The sequence below is a fragment of the Symphalangus syndactylus genome, chromosome 3 (assembly GCF_028878055.3).
Source record: "Symphalangus syndactylus isolate Jambi chromosome 3, NHGRI_mSymSyn1-v2.1_pri, whole genome shotgun sequence".
Classification (NCBI taxonomy): Eukaryota; Metazoa; Chordata; class Mammalia; order Primates; family Hylobatidae; genus Symphalangus; species Symphalangus syndactylus.
Window position 1 is genome coordinate 110,808,009 of NC_072425.2, and position 13,550 is coordinate 110,821,558.

Here is a 13,550-nt window from a genome sequence, read left to right on the forward strand (position 1 = left end):
TTTTCCTCCCTTTCTGATCCTTTATTCCACTTTCTTTTTCTTCCTCTTCCTTCTCCTTCTTCTTTGTCAAATAGAGGATTGAGTTATTATCATTGATCCATACAAAGTCCCTCTCTCATTTATTTTCTTTAATTCCCACCCCCCATTTCTATTCCCCGTCTTCCCATGTGCAACCTTCCTAATATGTTTGATATGCATCTTTTTGTTTGTATGTGCTTTTAGAAAATGTTTATTGTTTTGTGTGCAAAAAAAAATAAAAGTAAATGAAATACTATTGTGTGAGAGATAAAATAAAAAATATCATACTATTAAAGATAATCACAATGAGAAATAGACAGTAAATTTTAAGTAAATGACAAGAATTATATTAAGTTTTTTCCTTTGGAAATCAAACTAACTCCTGAGGGGACAGCAATTTAAGTAATGATCAACACTATTTCCAAGTCTGCCTCTTACGAAAGAAGAATGGTCAGACTTTTATTTTAAACGACGGCAAAAATTACCTAAGTTCAAGGAGAAATATTTTGTCAAAATGATTGTTTTAAGACAGATATGATAAAGGTTCACTGGCCAAAATTTCTGATTCTGTTAACCTCATATGATGCATTCTCTTTACTAGTTTAAGATCTACCATAATCCTCAAAGTATGTGGTCAGTTTGTCCCTAGTGTCTGCGTTTAAAAGTGGTTGGGGGTAGAGGGGAGGTCTGTTCTTGGGACTGGAGGTTTTAACTATTCTTCTGAATTCTTTCTCCCAAACTCAAAGTCCCTTATTGCTCTTTCACCAAGACAGGCAACAGTAAACATCTTTTCAGGTAGGTTGTAAGAGTAGGTGCTTCATTTCCAAGCTCACAGATCTCTGCCTGAGTACTGCTCAGTGATGTTCAAAATGCTGTGATATATTCCATTGGCTTTAAATATGTTGTGATCTGTGAAAAGACTAGTTCCTGGCAATGGTACCATATTAAGCCTTATCAGTTATTTACATCCTACTATAAAGAATATTTCAGCCTTTTCTGAAAGTACGTTCTGGCATGGAGAAAGAAATATCAGGATATCGAACACTTATAATAGAAGGTTATGAAGGGGTTATACCTTAGGGAAAAAAGAAGTGTTAGGACCACAAGGACAAATTTTACCACCTTCATAATATTACCTATTCTAGGCAACTTCTCCCTGCCCCACATGTCCATATCAAGCATTCCGTGATAGTGAAATAAACTATCTTTAAACCTCTCTATCTTGGTTCTCTTTGTTATAGTAGCTTAGCTTAGTTCATACTCTACCTTGTTTGATCTAATATTATAGCACTTTTCAGAGTCTATCCATATTACAGATTTTTATATGTGTTTATATTTCCCTCATTAAATTGTGAGCTCTAAATTAAATTGTGAGCTCTAAAAGAGCAGAGACTGTGCCATTTTTATCTTTGCATCTCTTGTGAATTAGAGATTGATGGAACAGACTCAAAGTAAATGCTTGTGGAATGTGACTTGCGCCCCTGGGCTCCAGTGAAGTCATATAAAGCACATGGATATGGAACCCACGAATGTCTAGGCATCACTTAGACCAAAGCTGTGGGCACACATCCATTTGTTGTATGTTTTATAGGGAACATTTTCTTATCTATCTTCCATAGTCCACATCCTCCTCCTTCTTGCTTTCTGTTACAGGAACACGTGGGTCCAGGGATGCCACTGTCACAGGAACTACAGGTCTTTGATGTCTTGAGTTGTAGGAGATAGGGAGCTGGAGAATATTGGGTGGGGAAGCTGGTCCAATGGATAGGTGAAGAATGCTGATTTGTAGCGTTGGAGCTAAAATTATTTATTTATTTATTTTTAGAGACAGAGTCTCACTCTGTTGCCCAGGCTGGAGTGCAGTGGTGTGCTCATAGCCCATTGCAGCTTCAAACACCTGGACTCAAGCTGTTGTTCTGCCGTAGCCTTACAAGTAGCTAGGACTACAGGTGTGCACCACCATGCTTGGCTAATTTTTAAATGTTTTATGGAGACAGGGTCTTGCTATATTTCCCAGGCTAGTCTTGAACTCCTGGCCTCAAATGATCCTCCTGCCTTGGCCTCCCAAAGTGTTGAGATTACAGGCATGAGCCACCATGCCTGGCTTGACCTAATATTTTTAGTAATGGATTCTGCCTTAAAAGTCACGACATGTTTACTTTTTCCTAGATTTGAGCTTCCAGAAGAAAGGATGAAAGGTGGGATACTGTCACTTGTGAAAATACTACTCTTTCCTAAGACTGTGTAATGTTATATATTACCTCATTTAATTCTCCCAGTATCCCTGCTGTAGAGTTATTATCCTCAGTTTATAGGTGAACTTTAGCTTGGAACATTTAAGTAACTTGATCAAAGTGTTTAGAGGTCAAGCTGAGACTTCAGTCAAAGTCTATTTGACTCCAGTACTCTTTCCACTGTACTGGACTGCCTCTGTGACCACATATAATCAATCAAAATTTCCTCAGGCTACACAAAATTGGGAGGATTCAGGGAGGTAACAGTTAACAGAAATTATCTTATGATACATTCAGTTTTTCTTTGGTATCAGTTAGGGTATGGGCTAAGCTACTACAACAAAGAATACCAAAACAATGTAGAGTGATTCTAAGAAGATGGTTTCACTGTCATGTAAAAGTACTGCAGTGAGTATTCCGATTTAGTAGAGTTAGTCTGCTCTATGAGGTCATTCAGGGATTCCCAGATTCTTTCATCTTGTTGCTCTGCTGTCTCCAAGTGCACTGATCTTGGCACTGTGATTGAAATTGTGGCATGGGTACAACCGTGATCTAGATTTCAAGAAAGGAATGAGTACAAGATCAAGACAAGTTATTTTATTAAATAATTAAGACAGAAACTGTCCAACCACTTCCTCTCATTTTCCATTGATGACAATTTACTTATATGGCAAGATAGGAAGGGAAAGTAGTCTCTAACCAGGTGGCCAGTTTTTAAGGTCTACCGCTATGGAAGCAGGGATAGCAAATTTTGGTGAACAATTGGAAGCCTCTATCACATTTTTACCTACAATTCTGATCTCTATGTTCATATTAGATTGGGCGCTTTGATTTCTTTCTTTGTTAGGCTGAATGCCTTCTTCATTCTGGAGTCTTTCTTGGGATTCAGGGTGTAAACTTGCTAGTCAACAGTGTGTCTTACACTGGAGACCCCTTGTGTGTCCTGACCACCAACATTCCTGTTTAGAAGTTTTCTCACATGGCCTTCCTGTTGGCCCTCCATTTATGCCTGGGCATGAGGAATATTCAGTGGGAGCACTGCTTGGTTCCACCATGGGTGTCCTTCCTATCTGATATGGTTTAGCTGTGTCCCCACCCAAATCTCATCTTGAATTGTATCTCCCATAATTCCCATGTGTTGTGGTAGGGGCCCAGTGGGAAATAATTGAATGATGGGGATGATTTCCCCCATACTGTTCTTGTGGTGGTGAATAAGTATCATGAGAGCTGATGGTTTTATAAGGGGGAACCCCTCTTGCTTGGTCCTCTTTCTCTTTTTTCCGCTGCCATGTAAGATATGCTTTTTGCCTTCTGCCATGATTGTGAGGTCTCCTCAGCCAGTGGAACTCTGAGTCCATTAACCTCTTTTTCTTTATAAATTACCCAGTCTTGGGTATGTCTTTATTAGCAGTGTGAAAATGGACTAATACAGTAAATTGGTACCAGTAGAGTGGGATGTTGCTGTAAAGATACCTGAAAATGTGGAAACGGCTTTGGAACTGAGTAACAGGCAGAAGTTGAAACAGTTTGGAGGGCTCAGAAGAAGACAGGAAAATGTGGGAAAGTACGGAACTTCCTAGAGACTTGTTGAATGGCTTTGACCAAAATGCTGATAATGATATGGACAACGAAATCCAGGCTGAAGTGGTCCCAGATGGAGATGAGAAACTTGTTGGGAACTAGAGTAAAGGTGACTCTTGCTATGTTTTAGGAAAGAGGCTGGTGACATTTTGCCCCTGCCCTAGAGATTTGTGGAACTTTGAACTTGAGAGAGATGATTTAGGGTACCTGGAGGAAGAAATTTCTAAGCAGCAAAGCATTCAAGAGCTGACTTGGGTGCTGTTAAATGCATGTAGTTTTAAAAGGGAAACAGAGCATAAAAGTTTGGAAAATTTGTAGCCTGACTATGTGATAGAAAAGCAAAACCCATTTTCTGAGGAGAAATTCAATCCTGCTGCAGAAATTTGCATAAGTAACAAGGAGCCAAATGTTAATTGCCAAGATAACGGGAAACTGTCTCCAGGGCATGTCAGAGACCTTTGTGGCAGCCCCTCCCATCACAGGCCTAGGAGGAAAGTTTGGTTTCCTGGGTCAGGACCAGGCACCCCTGCTGTGCGCAGCCTAGGGACTTGGTGTCCTGCATCCCAGATGCTTTAGTCATGGCTAGGAGGTGCCAGGATGTGGCTCCATCCATGGCTTCAGAGAGTGCAAGCCCCAAGCCTTGGCAGCTTCTATGTGGTATTGAACCTGTGGGTCCACAGAAGTCAAGAATTAAGGTTTGGGATCCTCCACCTAGATTTCAGAAGATGCATGGAAATGCCTGGATGTCCAAGCAGAAGTTTGCTGCAGGGGCAGGTCCCTCATGAGAACCTCTGCTGGGGCAGTGTGGAAGGGAATTGTGGGGTTAAAGACCCCACACTGAGTCCCCACTGGAACACTGCCTAGTAGAGCTGTTAGTAGAGTGCCACTGTCCTCCAGACCCCAGAATGGTAGACCCACTGACAGCTTGCGCTGTGTGCCTGGAAAAGGCACACTCAATGCCTCCCCATGAAAGCAGCCAGGAGGAAGGCTGTACCCTGCAAAGCCACAGGGATGGAGCTTCCCAAGACCATGGGAACACAACTCTTGCATCAGTGTGACCTGGATGTGAGACATGGAGTCAAAGGAGATCATTTTGGAGCTTTAAGATTTGACTGCCCTGCCGAATTTTGGACTTGCACTGGGCCTTTAGCCCCTTCATTTTGGCCAATTTCTCCCATTTAGAATGGGTGTATTTATCCAATGCCTGTACCCCCATTGTATCTAGGAAGTAATTAACTTGCTTTTGATTTTACAGGCTTATAGGTGGAAGGGACTTGCCTTCTCTCAAGTGAGACTTTGGACTATGAACTTTTGAGTTAATGCTGAAATGAGTTAAAACTTTGGGCAACTGTTGGGAAGGCATGATTGGCTTTGAAATATGAGGACATGAGATTTGGGAAGGACCAGGGCAGAATGATATTGTTTGGTTCTGTGTCCCCACCCGAATCTCGTCTTGAATTGTAGCTCCCATAATTCTCACATTTGTGGGAGGGACCTGGTGGGAGATAATTGAATCATGGGGGCAGTTTCCCCCATGCTGTTCTCATGGTAGTGAATAAGTCTCACAAGATCTGACGGTATTATAATGGGAAATCCCTGTTTCTCTCTTCTCTGCCACCATGTAAGAGGTGCCTTTTGACTTCTGCCATGCCATGATTGTGAGGCCTCCCCAGCCAGGTGGAACTGTGAGTCCGTTAAACCTCTTTTCTAAAAATAAATTACCCAGTTTCAGGTATGTCTTTATCAGCAGTGTGAAAACAGACTAAAACACTATCATAAAATCTGTTCTTTTTATTTATAGAGAAATAGGCAGGTGCCATAATTGAAAACCAATACTGGGGGCATTAAGAAGACAAATCTATTATATATTTACTTTCTCTTATTTTAAGCCAGTTACCCATAATCATCATCTTCTTTTGGGATCCATTCTGCTCTAGGTGGCACCTACCCATTTTTGTGCATTTCTGCCTAATCAGGATTATTATATTCCCAAGAGTGAGACATCTGTGCGCAGCAATCTAGAACCATGCCAGAGCAGCTTTTCCAGTTTCTCACAGGACCTTGGATTTCTAGTTTTTCTGACCACCTGAAGCCGGTTTTATCTTTTCTTAGTACAGAAAATACCTAATCCCTAATGCATATACTGTGCATTGTATATACACAATATTGCTAAATTAGCAATAATGCTAAATCCTGTTATATAAGTTCAACTTAAGCAGTTACTTAAAAGATTTCTGCAAATAAATTTCAGTTTGAAGGTAAGTATCCATAATGAAAGTATAAGCAAACAAAAAGTGGCAGAGTTGGCATTTTTCTTATCCAAGTTTAATCTCTTTATCAGCTTCATTACAAAGTAATTTTCTGGAAGCCATCCAGAAAACTATTTAAAATGTGGATTTATATACAAAATAGGTAATGTTAATGACAAGTAGTCTTATCTCGGGATATTAGCTAATGAGAGAGAGAGAGAGAATACGTATGTATTTATATGTATCTAGCTATAAATATATTGGGAATGCATACATGGATGGGGGTGTGACCAAAAGTTAGAGAGATCTTTGTTGTAGGGAAAAGGGGAATGTGGAAACATTCAGTAAAAGAATCAGGAGACTGAGATAATTTTTCTTCTGCACTCTACTTACCTTGTACTCAGCCTTCTCTGTTAGAATGTAAACTAAGAGGGACAGGAATGACTACTTTCCATTTGGCTCCTCATGCTTAATATGAAGTATGGTATGTAGTGAGTAGTAGATAAATAATTATTGAGTGAAGAGTACCTTGGGGAGAATTCCAAGGACAAACAAGTGGTCCACAGTTTCAAGAGCTATAAAAAGGCCAAAATAAGATAGAAAATAAAAAAAGAGTCTGCTGGACTTATCATTTAAGAGGACTCTGCTAACTGTATAAGAACAGTCTTTGAGGGTGGAAACCAGACAGCAGTGCAGCAAGGAAGAATTGGGGAAAGAAAGAGTGAAGACAATGACTGTAGCTTCCAATAAGTTTGCATAAAAAAGAAGGAGAGAGGCTGGACATGGTGGCTCACGCCTGTAATCCCAGCACTTTGGGAGGCTGAGGTGTGCGGATCACGAGGTCAGGAGATTGCGACCATCCTGGATAACACGGTGAAACCCTGTCTCTACTAAAAATACAAAAAATTAGCAGGGCGTGGTGGCAGGCACCTGTAGTCCCAGCTACTCGGGAGGCTGAGGCAGGAGAATGGCGTGAACCCAGGAGGCGGAGCTTGCAGTGAGCCGAGATCACACCACTGCACTCTAGCCTGGATGACAGAGCAAGACTCCGTCTCAAAAAAAAAACAAAAAAAAAGGAAGGAGAGAGCTGGGGAAGTGGCAGGAGAATGGTCTTTTGACGGTAAGAGAGATTAGATTCTCCTTATAGACAGAAAGAGAACAACATAAAAAAGAGATTGAAGATATATGAAAAAGAGAGAATAATTGATGGGGGTACTGGAGAAACGTGAACAGAGATGAAATCCACAAAATAGTGGAAAGATTATCTTTCAACAGAAGCAGAGACGATTCTTTCTCAGGAATTAGAAGAAAGAAGATAAATGTGAGTTGAAATATTCACAACTTTGTGGGGAGAGGTGAAGGACAATAAGTGAGCTCATGACTGGTGGTAGTCAAGACCAGTTGAAGGCGATGGAGGGTATGGACTTTGGAACTGCAAAAATTGAGGACTTGTTCCCTGCCTTCCACATTTATTTGGGTGAAATGAAGAGATAAGCTATGCAAATAATTGAGTTCGCTGGAAAAAATTTCAAAATCACCAAGAAGAAAGTGGTGGGTAATAAGATAAGAACTAAGGTACTTAAAATTCAAATAAGTGATAGTGCAGTCATTTGGAATTTATCTGATTATGGAAGATATGACGTTTTGAACTTGTTCCTAGAAGAGTGAAAGATTTTTCACTGGAAAGAAGAAAAAGAATGGTTTTGTTTTCCCTCTGAAACCAGAAGTGATGTATAAGGATTAAGTATTCCTTTGGCCTAGCAACAGTTTTATGTCCAGGAACTTACTTTATACATTTAGTAGCATTCCTTCCCTAGACCTACTGCATGTGTGGGATAACCAGGGAATTTCACAGGGTACTGGTCGTGTTTCTTCAGTGCTTCCTGAAAGAAGATTCTTTAGTGCTTCTGGAAGGAAGCACTTAAGGACATGAGCTCCTTAAGGTGTTAGCCATCTTTAGATCTCTACCCATTAGCAGGGAGCTTGACTCATAGTAGCTGGAGCTCAAAAAAATTTATTGAATTGAATTCTCCCACTCGGCTTTTGCTCTAGGCCTCTTTTCAGTTCTGCTTTTAAAATTCTGGTTAGCTTCCCCAAATCCACCATCTCTGCCTACTTCATTTGTACACATCTCTGTTATAACTCTTTTCTCGTCATATTCTAGTCAGTTGTATAACATACTTGTCTCTCTTATGGATTGGCTGCTGCAGAATCCTTAAGAACCCACTGCAAGCTTCACAGGGGAAATTGTTAGTTGGGTCAAATTGTTAGTTGCAGTCAAATCCACAGAGACAGATTTGTGGGCAACAGAGCGAGCTTTATGCACCGTTTCCGTTTGAGGGGGATAGGATTCTTCTTCTAATTACCAATCAAGGAAACAACTCATATTACTAGTATCACAAAGGGGCTTTGGAAAGCGAAGACTTTCACCTCCCATAGAGCTTGATGTGGTGGGGCCTGCTGTGTTATGTGGCCGCAAGGTGGCTCTAGAGACTTTTGCATTAAAAACAAATGCCATCAAGGTCCTCTGGTGCCGCTGCTTTCTCCTTACGTGGTTTTACCACCAGACTTTCTCAAACTTAGTGGAAAAAGAAAAGATGATATTTTGTGTGGTTGGGTTGGTGTTATGCTATTTGAGCATATTCTGTGGTCTAAATAGTTTTCATGAAGTTTAGAGAAAGCATTAGGCTATGTATGTTTAGGCTCACTTCCATCTCTCTCTCTTTCTCTCTCTCTGTGTGTGTGTGTATCTATCAATCAATCAATCTATCATCTATCTCTAACATCTGTTTACTTGTTGTATATATGTTTGTATCTTTGTATAATAATTATCATTTATTTTCTATATATCTACATCTGTATGTGATTTTTTTAAATGCTTACCATTTCAAGCATGTCACATACATTATCTTGTTTAATCCTTATAAAAACCCTTAAAACTAGGTACTTTCATCATTTTACTGGTGAGGAAATTGAAGCTTAGAGAGGATAAATAATCTCAAGGATACAAAGCCTTTTTACTCTTTATAACCACAATATAATGCTTATCATAGTTTCCTTAACTTTCAGGTCTTTGTGAGTTTAAAATATTTGCAAGAACAGTTTATAGGCAATTATAAGAACAATAATAGTCAATTGATTAGAAAGAGAAGAAAGTTACTGACAAAAATGTTTATCTCTGGCTCCTGACCTGTTAATTATTAGTTTGTGTGTGTGTGTGTGTGTGAGTGATGAAATCCTGTCCTTGATCAAAGTAGACATATCACATCCTAACTCTCATTATCACTGAAACACCATGTGATCTATGCGGGTTATTGTAGAAAGGCAGTTAGATAAATCATTCTTTTCCCCAAACAGCTTTAACAGCCCCACTTAAATCTTGGACATTATTTCAGTGATTGGCTCAAGAATCATGAACAGCAGCAGTGATCTGAGACATTGTGAGAAGATTACTTATTTGATCATTTTATTCCTGTCACCATGGCCAAGGACTTCATTCATTCAAGGGGTTGGAATGATTGTTCTATTGTGTATACTTAGTTTAGAAGTCATAGGTAGAGTGAAGGAAAAACTATCTTTCTAAATCTGAGGCTTATGATCTGTAAAATGAGAAAGCAATGCAATCTATTTCATAAAGTGGTTGTCAAGATTAAATGAGATAATAAATGTAAAATGCTCCACATAGGGTCTGCCACATAGAAGGTGTTCAATGAATGCTATCACTATTATGGGAGAATAATGGATGGTAGCATTGAATGAAAGAACCGGCAGAAGGAGAAAGGAAAGGGCAATGAAGAATGAAAGAAGACCATGTGTACTAAGGGACTGAGGAGAATAGGGGAGGAGGCCCTTAGTTATATCCAACTAGGCTGAAATAACTCTTCATTAGTTCCTCAGTCCTGATTATAACCAACCACAAAGCCGTAACAATTATCGCATAATTTAACCATGTTATAAGACAGAAAACAAGTTCTGGGACTTATTCAAGATCAGCCAGTGACAGTTCCAGGTATAGAATCCAAGTCTCCTGGATTCTATACCTGAATAGTGTTTTACCACTATTTACCACTATTTACATTGTGTTATGTTAATCAGGACATTTGCTATCATGAGGCTGAGATAATTTTTGTTTCTTTTGTATGAACTCACTTTACAGCACTGAGTTGCTGAAACATAATGCCACACGGAACTGAGGGAGGGCACAGCATTATAACTTTAAATCAAAAGGACAACTTACATGGAGACTTAGTTCTCCTTGACATAGTATCCTCAAATTCGTGGTACATTCAATACATCTCTTCTTAGAAAGGCTACACATAATGTGATTTTCCCCATTATGAAAGAAATATGGCTTCTTCTGTGTGTGATCTCTTCAAGATTCTTCCTATTATTTTTACTTATGATATAACCTTATAGAGATTTATTTCTTAGTAAGCTCCCAAATAAAAATAGCAGTCACTTGATTTTGTGGGCTAACATATTTTCAATGGAGTTACACTTTCAGAGCCTTCTTTAGAGAAAAATCTTGCTCAAGTAGGTGTATTAGCATCTATCTTTTATATACATGGCTATTGGACAAAAGCACATGAAGAGTAATCCATTGAATTGTTTCTCAAGTTTTAGAGGCTGCCAAAATGGAAGGACTCTTTCTTCAAATAGTACATTTAAAAATTTCATTTGTAATCCTATGTGTAAAGTAGCTCTACCATTCCTGTTTCATTACTTTGTATGTTTTATGTTATTAATTCCTTATGTTGTTCATTCCACTATTCAAATAAATATCTTTTTAAAAATATTATACTTTTCCTCCCACTCTCATATATACGCATCAACATAAGTAAAGAAGAAAATTGAAACTGTGATAATACTTTAAAAATTATTTTTATTGGGACTTCCAGTTATAAAAGTGCATGTTAGTTGAATAAATGTGAACAGAAACAAAAAGAATTAGTGGTAATTTCACCAACCAAATGGAGTTTACCTGTTGACAATTTGATATGCCTTTCCAGAGAAAGATAGACAGTAGATAATATTGTTTTATATACCTGGGATTATACTAGATATTGCTGCCTTTTGCCATATAATTGTCACTCAATTTGCTGATCTCTCAAAGCAGTATCTTAGTAAAGGAGGTGTGATCTGACGGGAAGCAATACATCCACAGAGAACAATGGTGAGTGTGGAAAACAAAAATAAAGTAATTTCTACTGATGAAAAGCTTTGGACATGTGACTGTCTCTGTGATTGTCAGGTATTTTGCTGACATGGGGCTCAGAGATTTGAAAGTGTTTGGGATAGATAAAATCAAGAGACAGGTTGTAAAGAAGGAAAAAGGAGGAAAATACTAATTTTCTTGTTAAATCAAGGACAGTGTTTAAATGGAGCTGAGTGTGTTGATTCCGTTTCTGTGATTTAACCTACTGAAGCAGCTATTTTCATCACTGACACCATTAAAAAACCCTCTAGGTTGCCAGTTTTTGTCACTTCAAACAATGCTGCAATAAACATTCTTGTACCAATATCCATACTCATTGGTGTTTTTATCACTCTGTGATAGATATCCAGGCAAGAGATTGTTGGGTCTGTGGCTGTATGAATTTTAAGTTTAATTGACAATGCCAGATTGCTTCTTTTTAAAATTTTAATTTAATTTTTTATTGATACGTAATATTTGTGCATATTTCTGGAGTATATGTGAAATTTTGTTTCATGCATAGAATGTATAGTGATCAACCTAGGGTATTTAGGATATCTATTACCTTGAGTATTTAATCATATCTATGTGTTGGGAACATTTCAAGCCCTCTCTTCTAGCTATTTTGAAATATATATTACATTGTTGTTAACTATATTCACCCTATTCAGCTATCAAATATCAGAACTAATTCCTTTATCTATCTCTGTGTTTGTACCCACTAAACAACATCTCTTCATCCTCCTGCCTCTGCATCCACACACCCTTCCCGACCTCCAGTATCTGTCTGTACATCTATAAGATCACCTTTTTTAGCTTCTATATATGACTGAGGACATGCGGCATTTTTTCTTTTTGTCCCTGTGTTATTTCACTTAACATAATGACCTATGATTCCATCCATACTGCTGCACATAACATGACTTCATTCTTTTTTAAGGCTGAATAGTATTCCATTGTGTATACGTGCCACATTTACTTTATCCACTCATCTGTTGATGGACACTTAGGTTGCTTCCATATCTTTCCTATTGTGAATAGTGCTGCAGTAAACATGGAAGTGCAAATATCTTTGTGAGATACCGATTTTCTTTTCTTTTTGATAAATATCTAGTAGTGGGATTGCTGGATTATATTGTACTTTTATTTTTAGCTTTTGAGAAATCTCCATGCTGGTTTCCATAGTGGCTGTACCAATTTACATTTCCAGCAACAGTGTATAAGAGTTCCTTTTTCTCTGCATCCTTGCCAATATCTGTTATTTTTTTTGTCTCTTAGTGATAGCCATCTAACTGGGTTAAGGTGATATCTCATTGTGGTTTTGATATGTATTTCCCCAATGACTAGTGACACTGGGCATTTTTTCCTATACCTGTTGGCCATTTGTATGTCTTCTTTTCAGCAATGTCTATTCATGTCCTTTGTCCACTTTTTAATAAGATTATTATTATTTTGTTACTGTTGAGTTGTTTGAGTTCCTTGTATATTCCAAATATTAGTCCTCAGTTGGATGAATAGTTTGCAAATATTTTTTTCACATTCAACAGATTGTCTCTCCACTCTATTGGTTGTTTCCTTTGCTGTGCAGAAGGTTTTTAGTTTAATACAGTCCCATTTGTCTATATGCATTTTTGTTACCGGTGCCTTTGAGGTCTTACCCAAAAAATCTTTGCCTAAATCAATGTCCTCAAGTGTATCCCTTATATTTTCTTCTAGTAGTTTTATAGTTTGAGGTCTTATGTTTATGTATTTAATCTACTTTTATATGTAGTGATTTTTTGACTTGATGTTTGTATTTGGTGAGAGATTTTTGTATAACATATAGAGAGTTTTTTTGTATATGGTGAGAGATAGGGGTTCAGTTTCATTCTTCTGCATATGAATATCCAATTGTCTTAATAGCATTACATTATTTTCCAGTGTAAGTTCTTGATGCCTTTGTCAAAAATCAGTTGGCTGTAAGTATGTGAATTTATTTCTGGATTCTCTATGCTGTTCAATTGGTCTATTTGTCTGGTTTTATCTGATGCCGTGCTGTTTTCATTATTATGCCTTGTAATATATATTGAAGTCAGGTGCTGTGATGTTTCTAGCTTTGTTCTTTTTGCTCAGGATTACTCTATTTGAATTTTTTTGGGGGATTCCATATGAATTTTATAATTTTTTTTTCTATTTCTGTGAAAAATGACATTGGCATTTTGATATAGATTGCATTGAACCTGTAGATTGCTTTGGATAGTGAGGTCATTTTAATGATGTTAATTCTTCCAATCC